Genomic DNA, 12,628 nt, shown 5'->3' on the forward strand with positions numbered 1-12,628 from the left:
AGAATCTAAAAACTCACATATGTTAAAAGTTTGACGTGCAGAGTAAGTCCTAATATGAGATTTTATTAATTATATATAATAAATGTAAGCGTGGTTTATTCGTGTGTGCTACTCAAACTGCGCAACTCACTACCTAGTCCCATAAGGGTTGTACGCTTATGGTACAGTAGCCTTGCGTCCTCCAACCGTGAAGAATGTTTCTGTTTGAACCTATGCGTGCCCAAAGAGGAAGGAGATTGAAAGAAAGAAAAGTGGTTTAGAAGCGTGTCTTTCAGCTACTACTCTATACAAGACGTGCATCTACGACTTAACGTGGAACCCGAACCACACGACTCCTGACGGGAATCGAAACCCATATCACCTCTAGTTCTATCATGGGAGACACAGGAACATGTAAAAATAATCGAAAATTTCTTCTATCTTTCTGATAAAGAAAACAAAGTTGATACCAGATATAAATAACGAGAAAACATATGAATTTAAATGTAAAATTTGAGTCCAAAATACCCACTTATAAACAACTGCTGAATTTTAGAAAATAAAGACATGTAAATTGAAGTTATGTGATTAACTTGGAGCTTCAAAAACCAACACCCAGAAACCGCCGTGTAAAGTCTAACTGATGCAAATTTTTTTTATTGCATAACTTGCTTTCGTCTAGGCGGGGAGTCCGCCCCCAGACGCTTGCATTTGCTCTTTCTCCGACCTCTCACTTCTCATATCCCTAAGACCTCTGATCTTAAGTGGTTTCGAGATATGGCTATCTTATTGTAACAATTTCAACTCCCAACTTTGACTTCCTGCTGTTTTTCTTCTAACCGTAATATATATACTCTTAAGGGATTTTGGAATATGGCCAATCTATTTTACCAATTACAATTTAAACCTTTTTTTTCTAAGGAAAAATGAAAAAACGCAGAAACATGTCTTTAATTGTTTTACTTGCAAAACCTAAACACCAATTTTCATTCCCGGCGGGAGCTCATGTATTTCGAATTCCACGTTAATCAGTAGGTTAACGTTTCATATAGCTTCGCTACTGAATGGGACGTTAAACTCAAAATCAACTCAACCAATTTTCATGTCAATAACCTTAACGATTTTCGAGTTATGACCATCCAATTATAACAATTGTAACTTTACCCTATTTTCTTCCTTTCTAGGGCAAATATCATAAAAACGCTTACATACATATCTAATTATTTTAAATGAGAAGTCCATATACCAAATTTCATGTCGTTAACACTCAAAGATTCCAAGGTATGGGCATTTTAAGATAATTGCCACTCCTCTTTCTCCCTTTTCCCTTCAAATTTCCAAATATTCTTCTTTTAGTGGAACCTTACATTACAAATCATATGCCCTTTCTAAACTTCAAGTTTCTAGCTTAAGCGGTTTGGCCTAGCGTTGATCAATCAGCCAGCCAGAACTTGTTATTTTATATAGAAAGATACATAATAAAGCAAATTAATGACAAAAATATTACTACAAAAGCAATATAGCAAAGAACTCATATACTGTGTTAAAATATGTAGATATTCATTTATTTGGTAAATTTCATAAAACTAAGGGCACAAGCTTAGCGTACGTGCGTTTGGCGTGGGAGACCCAGGTTCGATTCCCGGTGGGAGCTCATGTGATTCGGATTCCACGTTAACCAGTAGGTCTACATATCATATAGCCTCGCTGCTGAACGGGATGTTAAACTCAAAATCAGCTCAGCTCTGCTAAGGGCATAAGCAGCGTGGACCTACGGCTTTTTGGGTCCAACCACAGATGACAAAATTACACTCCTATTGCTTTACAATTGCTGTAAATCTCCCTGCTTTGGAAATGAACGGAACTTGACATTCGCTTCACCAACTTTTCTATTTCGTGTGTTCATTTTAAAGCCGTACACAGCGCATGAGGGCATTGCTAAAGTTTTCAAAGTCAATGTAAGAAATACAGATGAGTTCTATTTACACAATGTGTACAGTAGAAAATATTCAATAATATTCCACATAGAAAATATCATACACAACAGTGTGTAAGAAATTCATCAAATGTTTAAAAATCAAAGAAAACGTACTTCAACACAAATGCAATTAAAACCTGACTCTGAGAGCGCAATAATGTTATCTTGTTCGAAGGGTCAGTGATTTTGTGCCGAACAGGCTGAGCGTGGGCTTACCCTGCCTTATGTTTCGCAACATTGCTCTTGGTCAGGTGGTTTATTGCTTGTGCCTTTAGGTATTTGCCCTAAAGCTATACAGCGAGTTGTGTGCGTTCTTCCTTCCCTGCCCCTCGCTGGCGAAAATATTATTTGCTTTTCATGCATTAGGATAAGGGGCAAGACAGCTTGCGACCTTGGAAGGGAGCTTCAAGCAACCTTGGGAAGGGAGTAACATATAAAATGATCGAAAACGACAACCGGTGTTCATGTAGAGTTCATAGTTTCGAGGTCGCTGAGATGGTTAGGCGTAAAGCTATCAGCTATTTTCTGTTAGTGATTTCTTCATATAACCAAGTTAACGAATCAGTGATAGAACGTTCACCTCTGGTGCTTGGGGTCACGGGTTCGATCCCAGTCCCCGCCAAGTGAACCTTTTGGTGGATAAACACCGTGTGCATGGGTTTTCTAGGAGTTCTCCCGTTTCCTCCCACTTTCTTCATTCCACCATTTCATTCATTATTCATCATCACCGTCTCCTTTAGCCTAACCGGCATAACCGCGGGACGTAAAACTCAAAGATTTCATTTCATTTCATTTTCAAGTTAACGAACCTTGACTTACCTGCGTACAGTGATTGGTTAGTGTGTCCTCGATGGCTATTTTTACTTTTTCCATGATCATCCCATACCATACAGTATTTTTTATGTTTTGAAAAAGCTTGATTCTATCAATTCGTTAAACAACAATGTTTCTTTTTTTTCTAATCATGTTTCTTAGTATTATCCTCTTCATTCTAACTAATTTAAATATTTTCAATAATTCAGAATTTAGACTAAAAAATGTTACAATGATCAAGAATTGTATAAGAAGAGGACTCTTCATTTCTAATCATTGTCATAACCGGAAGGGAAAGCTTTAAAAAAATTGAAATAACTTAGCAGACGTAGAAAATCGACGGAAATAATAAACATCAACTATTAGTTGACTCTTAGAAGTATAGTATATAGTTCTCAACCCAAGTAGAAGATGCACTCTTTGCTTCATGAAAATAATAAACATTTTCCAAAAATAATTACAGAAAAGTAATTTCATGACATTTACTGAGCGAACGTAGGTTACTGGTTAGCGTTGACCTTTGTAATTGGGAGTCTCCAGGTTCAAATTTCGATACGAGGCATCCTGACTAGTGATTTTGCAGTACCACTGGGCGAATACCGGGATACTTTTAATACATAAGCTTTGGGAAATTTTCTTGAAAACTTTGTTCTTATGTTGTTAATGTTTCAGTGTGAAATGGCATTTTGCTGCATGGAAAATATTTTTAGTAAACAAAATATAGTAGATGAATGGTTAGTGCAAGGAACTCCTACTTGTATGTCTTAGGTTCAAATCCCGACTGTTCTTATTGATTTTTTCTTTTAGCTACGCTCATATGTTGCACTCCAGAAGTTCAATTTTGAATTAAATGTAGTCGCAGCTAGTTTAAACTGAAATTATTTTCAAAACTATTTGCTATTACATGTTTTTGTTTTACTTGCGATGTTTCAACTTTGATATTAGATCTTAGAACCCTAATGTAACTCATTTCCCTACGTCATATGATGAATGCTTTCACAACAACGATAATCGGGCGGTAATACAGAATTTCATTGTTACTGCAGGGCCGGATCTTGAAGCCTGCGAACTACGCGTTCGCAGGAGGCGCCAGGTGAACAGGGAGCCAAATTAGAAAAATGAATTTTGTTTAAATGTAAATATTTATTTAAATAAATGTTATGATGAAAAATTTTCCTCATATAGCTTCAAATAAATATTGTACAGACTGAGATACAGACAAAATACATCAAAAGGACAATAAAGTCGAATCTTTGCGTGGTTGGCTGTAAAACACCCTTTACAAATGAAATGGACTCGTACATCAATTGATGCCAATACCACACGCACAAGTGATGCCAGTTTGAGGAAAATTTCCACGGCACAGGATAGACTTTTTTAAAGAGGGAAAAGGGATATTTTACGAATATGAGATAAAATGAAGGTAAATTTAGCTTTCCAATAGATGTTGTATTAAGCACTATGACCGTAGAGCTAAAGACAGTGGTATAGTTTCCACAATCCCACCATATGCACAAAATACAAATATAACAGACTCTTCATTCCTTCCTCAACAATCCTTCCGACACCTTGCAAGAGAATATCATTGCCAAATATGTCTTTAAAATCCGAATGGATCAACAAACCTAAGGAATTCAACGCAAGTATTGTTTATGGATTGGGTGGCATTATCACAGTAGAAAGAGATGTCTCCAAGGGTGCTCCTCCATCTTGTCTTAAACAGTGTTTTCGCATAGTACTTTGGTTCAATGACCTCAGTTAAGGGTTGAGAAAGATCACCGTAAATGAAATTCACATTATAAAAGTTGAAGCAAGCATGGGCGCCCAAAAGGGGACGAGGGGGCCGGGCCCTACCTGGCTTACGACAAGTATAATATATATGTATAATTTCTTAAGATTTTCTTAATACAAATAAAAATACCAAATGTAATATACCAACCAGGAAGATGACCCCTCTAAAAAATTCTTCGGGCCTCCATGGAAGCAAGTAGGCTTTTCTTGTGCGCCCAGTAGTATTCGCCCAGGGAGTGGAGCGAATACTAAGAAAACACGGGCGGTACAAATGGAATTTTTAAAAATCATTTCTGAGGGAAATTTTAACTTAAGTTCCTAATGGCTCAAATCGCTGTCCACTGCTTAATGCTCACTTGGTTTAATATCTATTAGTTCATTTGTCGTTCGTCAAGATTTTCATTTCTATCCTAAGTCATTTCGTTTTTGTTTTATTTTTTAAATTTATAATGATGTGTGCTTTCACTTTTTAATAGTACTTTGTTTTTCATATAATAATAATGAGCAACGATATAAAACCAAGTGAGCATTTTATCGAAAAAAAAAAAGCTACAAAACATGAAAGAAGATAAGAGGCAACCGAAGGCTCTAAAAGGTTTCTTTCGCGTTCTGGACAAAATCATACAAATGTTGAGGTGGGGAGTTGTCAATACCAGTCACTGTTAACGAAGCATTTGCAGGTCGACATTCTTTTGAAACTGTAAGGTTATTTTACCTGATGGCAGTAGTTTAATTGTTGAATTAAAATGGGACGATACGGTCATTTCTGTTACGGGTCTGAATTAAATTTCATGTATTTCAAAATATGTTTGAATACAATTAGTTTTCACGCGGCATATAAGTATATAACTTGAAAGGATATAATCGAAAGCGATGAAAGGTCATTTGGATGACAAGTAGTTTTTTTTCAGTACTCTCACTTTCAATCACAGCAGCATATACAGATGCTTGTTTTATTATAACAGTATAACAATAATTATTAATCCATTCTCTGTTATTAAATTTAGATGGAGCGATATTTTAAATTAGTAATAATTCTAATGCAAAGTAGAGTTTTGATTATTAGTTACTTGTGTTCAGGGATGCACCGACATAGGTGCTAGGGATGCGCACGAGACGAATCGAGACAGGATTTTCCAGACAAAATTCGAGTCGAGACACGGTTCTTCCAATAGAGAAATATACATTTTTCGAGTCGAGACATCACTTTTACAACACATTTTCGAGACGAGACAGCTACACATCTTGTCTCGTGGGCATCCCTAATAGGTGCAGTGTTCCTTTCAGAAAAAAATCTTCCGGGGGGGTACACTTAGTATTCAGAGGGCCACTGCTGCTACTCTTTTATTTGTTATGATATTACAGACGTATTATTTTGATCTCCTCCCGGGGGAAAGTGGCCCCCTAAAAATATGTGTGAACGAAACACTGCACAGGTAGTCTGAGAGTCTGGATCCTTCAATTAGCACAATTTCAGGGGCAGATACACAAAATTATTTGCATTTGTAGGCTATTCCGAAAAATCTTCGAACCCGAAAGAAAAATCTTGGGTGCATCTTTGCTTGTGTTTACATTGTGTTACTGCCTGATTTCTTACGTTTATGTTGGAAAGAAACATGAAAGAATTGAATTGTTCTATAGGCCTAAAGGGCCCTGAAAAGAATTTTTGCAAAGGAACCTTATTTTAAAGTGCTGCCACTGGATCGAGGACAAATTAAATATCAATTAAGACACACACTTTTGTCATTTGTTGTGTATTGAACTAGTTTAACTAAAATTAATAAAGAATTATTTGAAATCAAGTATATCTCAAGAACGATTAAATGGACTAGCTTTGATGGCCATTGAAAATTACATTCTGAATGAAAGTGATATTGATGCAGTAATAAGAGATTTTGCCAAATTGAAAGCCAGAAAAGTGACTTTATAACATGAACTTTACAGTAACAAAGAAAACGAGAAATTAAGCTAACTACCATATTTATATCACTGGAAAACACTATTTAAATATGCTTTTAATGAAGTGTAAGAGCATATCTCTTTGTCAAAATCAAACCTGTGATAATGTTAAACTTAAAGCTCATTAGTTTTATTCTATTTCGACTTTTATGTTTCAACTGTATTTGTCAAAATACATCTTAGGTATACATTTTAGTTGTTTCCTGTGCTTATTTAATAAAAAAAAATATAAAATTATTAAAACTGGAACTTTGGTCATGTTTCATCCACAGTTAATTAGGTTTAATTTCGCCATTTTCCTTTAATACTCACAGGAAGACTGAATTATTATATATTGAAGAAATTTGTAATTGTAACAATTATCTGAAGAATTTTTGTCCATTACAGCATTCTATTCTTTTATTATCATTTAGGCGGGGGCGACTAAATATTGTTTATTTACACTTACAAAATGTCTACAACCGATCCTGTTACTGTTTTATATATATTCATTCAAAGCATATTCATTAAAAGCATATTTAAATAGTGTTTTCCAGTGATATAAATATGGTAGTTAGCTTAATTTCTCGTTTTCTTTGTTACTGTAAAGTTCATGTTATAAAGACACTTTTCTGGCTTTCAATTTGGCAAAATCTCTTATTACTGCATCAATATCACTTTCATTCAGAATGTAATTTTCAATGGCCATCAAAGCTAGTCCATTTAATCGTTCTTGAGATATACTTGATATATATATATATATATATATATATATATATATATATATATATATATATATAGAGAGAGAGAGAGAGAGAGAGAGAGAGTGAGAGAGAGAGAGAGAGAGAGAGAGAGAGAGAGAGAAAGTTTTGATTCAGAAAAAAGTACAGTTGAACGTACGATGCAACATGAGGAACATGAGGAACTGTTCTGAAATCTTCACCGGTTCTCTCCTCTGAAACCGCATGCGAATGGGGCCAACCTTGGTCATATACCACATCTGGAATATTACCGTTTATGTCAGAGATCCCGAAAAATATATATTCGACAAAAATAAAGGATGTTTTCGATTTTATTTTATTTTATTTATTTATTTATTTGCCTGTCACCCTCCCACTCTGACCTCCATGCCAACCAAGGCTTAACTTGAACTTAAGCAACATCGACAGCGTCACTATTCATCTGCGATCACGAAATCTAATACCATAACGATTTCGATATTAATATTGTTCATATTGAGTACTTTTACATGCCACTTGCCCCCTTATTACGGATGGCTTCAGTGTCTCGCCCCCACAACTATGGAGCAATTTCAACAATCTTACGTATAGCTATAAACCACCATCTGTAAAATAAATGTGCGGGTGACCTTTCTCGGGGAGGAATTCATTAGCTACTTTTCCAATATCAATGTGGTGGCTTTTTTCTCTTTCCATGCTAAAGATTGCCGAAGAGCTCAACTGCATTTGCACCACTGTCCTATGAATATAGATTTTAATGGCATTTACTTTACTAAGTGCTTGCTTAGGTGTTACAGGAAAAGTGAGGTTCTGTTATAAATGAGTAGGGGTCTAAACAAATACGGAAAACAATGACACTACTCGAAATGAGTTTTCGCAATATAATGGAACAGTATTTTATTCGAATGTGAAGGAAATCATTGCATAAATTGGCCCTTCCCCTCCTTAGAAGTCTAAGCTAAAATACGTATCTAATAATTTTGAATTAGAAAAATATGCATCGAGTTTCATATCCTTAACTTTAAGGTCTCCTGAGTTAAGTAAATGAATAACCTTCCTGCTAACGAAAGAGTAAAGCTTTGGGCTTTAATGGTATCTGGAGTGTAATTATTAATTTCAGCAACCCCGAAAACTATTGAATAGACACTCATATCTTTCAATTAAGAATTATTAAATTTTCACCCCTCCCATTAAACCTCCATGCCGATAATGCTAAACTTTGATGTGAACGATATAGAAGGTTTCATAATTCATGTACTCAAAAACTATGGATTTAACATTAATATCCTTTATTTTCGATTATTTTTGCATGTCCCTGTGTCTCCAGGGGCGCCCATTAAGGGAGTAAGACGGAACGATTGCCCCCTCTAGAGGAAATTATACTTTGCAAGATCGAAAACCCAAAAATTGTTTGAATATTTACCCCAAAATTTGGAACTATATTTGAAATGTCGCTTATACTTGCCCCCTTTGAAAACCACAATATGGGCGCCCTTGTGTGTCTCTCATGATAGAGCTAGAGATAATATGGGTTTCGATTCCCGGCAGGAGTCGTGTGGTTCGGGTTCCACGTTAAGTCGTAGATGCACATCTTGTATAGAGTCACAGCTGAAAGACACGCTGAACTCTATATCACCTCACCTCGTGAGATATTCTATTTTTGCATAATTTCTAAACCACTTTTCTTTCTTTGAATCTTCTCCTTCCTCTTAGGACACGCATAGGTTCAAAACCGAATCTTTCTTCACGGTTGGAGGACGCAAGACTACTGTACCATACGCGTACAACCCTTATGAGTTGCGCAGTTTGAATAGCACGCACGAATAAACCACGCTTACATTTATTATATATAATTAATAAAATCTCATATTAGGACTAACTTCGCACACCAAACTTTTAACAATGCGACTTTTTAAATTCTGTTCATTTTCTTTATTATTATTATTATTATTATTATTATTATTATTATTATTATTATTATTATTATTATTATTATTATTATTATTATTATTATTATTATTATTATTGCAATAGCTATATGAAGCAATTATCTCGGCCAATTTCGTTAATACACACCATTTAGCAACCGATAGTTGTAGAAATCAGGCTTTTGCAACAGCAATTGTTAGCTCAATCGGTAGAGCGCAGACTTATGGATTCAAGGGTTACGAGTTCGAATCTCGCCTAAGCCAAAAGATTTTTTTCTGATATAATTCTTGAGATGGAAATGTTTCTCTCTTCACCTCTCTTCACAAACATCTCGTAATTCTGAATAGAGATGTTTGGATGTGAAAGAAAAAAGTATACTAGGATATAAGAAAAGAAAGATAAATTACATGATACCTTTTGAAATTTTTAACTATATTTTCACCTATCTAGGACGTTTCTAAAAAGTTCAGACTTCTAGACCTCCTTTTCGCTCTCTTACGTGTCCTTTAACTAATTTCTACAATTACTTATTGAGTCTAATTTACTTATAATTACTTATTGAGTAATTATACATATATTACAGATGTCTTATCTCTTTCTCTTTTCTCTACATCATGTCTTGAGATGAATGTTTTGACAATAGGTTACAGACACGATTTTACAAAATAATACGATCTGCGATATCAGTGATACATATTGTGGTGTTTAACTTAACATATAAAACAATAAATAGAAAAACTGAGAATACGAATCTTTTCGTGCACTGATGCTTCAAATCTGTGTCTTTACTCCCTATACCTATGTTAATTCCCTAGTCAAAATAAAAACTCTTCAAAATTAATCAAAAATTCTTATACAACCATTCCTTCCTTGGAGTACTGCGCGGTCACATACCCGTCACTGCGATGTAAAGGCACTTATGGCGACGAGGATACAATTTCAAAGTACTACGGAGTACAGAAAACTAATTTAGTCCAACTCAGTTCATTTATTAACCAAGTTAAAGAAATATAACGAGTTACTTTATATATCAGTAAGGAAAGTGAATAAAGATACGAATTATTTGAGTCCACTTTGGCTCTGACCCATTTATACATAAATAGTTACCAAATATTCTTGTTATTGCAATCATTGCCTCTCGTGGGGTTTGTATGACCCCCTCCCCAAAAAAGTACAGCATTTCGATGTATTTTATTAATAGTAAACACTATTAAAACGATACAATGTTTTGAATTTCCCTTTGGTTGCATAACAATAATAACAAACTATAAAAAAAATCACAAAAGAAACATCCATAAAGTTACATAAAAAAAGTTCCTTTTGTAATATAATCTCTTTGAGTAAAGAATGGGGTGTTTAGGTCTGAATATAGTACGAATAATATATGGGAGTGAAAAGTGATACGCACACTTGTGTTCACAAATGTGTGTTCATCAAGATTTTACGAATAGTTACACTTTTACGAACATTTTTCGTTTTTTGGTTTAAACCAGTTTTTTTTTTAAACAGCTGGTTTAAACCAGCCAACCCTGCTGCTCAGTATAAATACAATGTTGATGTATGACAACAAGTACAGGGGATAAAACATGAACCAACTTGTGCTAGGTGGCCACTAAAAAGCACGAAGGCTATCTAACCGGGTCAGGGCAGGAGTGCAGCAAGGGTCCGAGCGGGAGCGAGGAATGCACTCGTATGGACCAGGCGCATCAACGATGCGGATATACGCATAAACAAGGATAGTGGAATAGCGCACAGACGCACACACATACAATTCTTTCACAACCGCTCAAAATTCATTTCAATATGCTGTGCATTGACAGTAATTACTTCTATTCACACTCTCAGATCTTCACAGAAAAAGAAGAATTTTACCATCGTATTTTACCTATGTTTTCTGTTTGGTAGATCTGTCTGCTCGAGTAAACCCCGGTGTTTGTGCCCCATTCAAATTACACACACACATGATTCTTTCAGCTAAATTCACATTTTCCTTTGTTTCAGTGGATTAGTTACGGTAATTTTACGGAATTACTCTTTTCAAATGATGGAGGGCGTTTTGGGTCAGTGGAGAGCATTCACCTCCGGTGCTTGAGGTCCCTGGTTCAATCCCAGCTCGCGCCGTGTGGACTTTGTGGTGGACAAACACCATGTTCGTGGGTTTCCTTGGGGTTCTCCAGTTTCCTCCCACTTTCTTCATTCCACCATTTCATTCATTACTCATCATCACCGTCTCCTTTAGCCTAACCGGCATAACCGTGGGACGTAAAACTGAAAGATTTCATTTCATTTCATTTTCTTTTCTTTGTACAAACGTCGGTATCTCCCTGCACTTGTAGGAGATAATGAAAGGATTTCGTTTTTCTGTACATTCAATGGGATAGTTTATTCGAATTCAACCTTGTAATTTAATATGCGCTATTCTCCTCAATGTATGTATTGATTCTAGTGACTACATTTAGAAAGCTATGTGCCATTGAGTACAAAATGCAGTAGTAGAACAGTAGCGTTTTATAAAGTATTTCAATGTTGCCGCTTCCATAATTTATTTCAGTAGTTTGTAGGATAACCATTGATTTAATTATAGCATCAACTCTACGAGGCATTGAATACATCAAAATTGAACCAGAAACTTTTAATCCTAACTAGCTAAAAGAAATACGCCCGTTATCGAACGGGAGAAATCGATTTGAGGCAGCGAGAGACAAAGGGGTGTAAGTGACATTTGCGATAAAGTTTATTTATGTATAGAAAATGGACTCCCCACTGCATAATATATGAACTGGATATTGAAGGACGCTATAGCCTACTTGCGTCTCTATTCATGGATACACTACGGCATGCTTCACAATCCAGTTCATACATTATGCTCCACGGAGTTCATTTTCTAAACTGGGGACCAGCGTTCACCAGGAATGGTTTCTGCCTAAACTTAAAGTGCTGCGCAGTTTCTAGTTGGCACGAAACTAATTGTCACTGACTGAGAGAAAACACGAAATGTGTAGTCTTCACGACGCACATGGAAAGTGAAGTCTTCACAACGTTGTAATTCACCCTTCCTTTCCCATCTTGGGGGACAGCTCATTGCCTAGAATAGATTAACCAATGACGTCACAATGTAAATAGAAAACGAAAAATGAAATGAAATCTTTTGAGTTTTACGTCCCACGCTTATGCCGGTTAGGCTAAAGGAGACTGTGATGATGAGAGATTAATGAAATGATGGAATGAAGAAAGTGGGACGAAACGGGAGAACCCCGAGAAAACCCACGCACACGGTGTTTGTACACCTTTTCTCTTGGCGGGGGCTGGGATCGATCCCGGGACCCGAAGCACCAGAGGTGAACGCTCTACCACTGAGCCACCGCGGCTCCCTAATGTCAATAAATAAAATAAGTAAATACATAAAATATATTTTTAAAAATACATATTTGCACGAGATGCTGTTATCACTGGCCACCTA

General features: G+C 35.9%; 1 protein-coding gene across 1 annotated transcript in view; it reads right to left on the bottom strand.

Moving 5' to 3' along the window:
- The window catches only part of LOC145686391 (putative G-protein coupled receptor CG31760), an 890,751-nt gene that overhangs the window by 643,850 nt on the left and 234,273 nt on the right, over positions 1-12,628 (bottom strand). The window lies entirely within an intron of this gene.

Source organism: Thermobia domestica, chromosome 5, assembly GCF_964235325.1.
Source record: "Thermobia domestica chromosome 5, izTheDome1.hap1.1, whole genome shotgun sequence".
In the NCBI taxonomy this organism is placed as follows: domain Eukaryota; kingdom Metazoa; phylum Arthropoda; class Insecta; order Zygentoma; family Lepismatidae; genus Thermobia; species Thermobia domestica.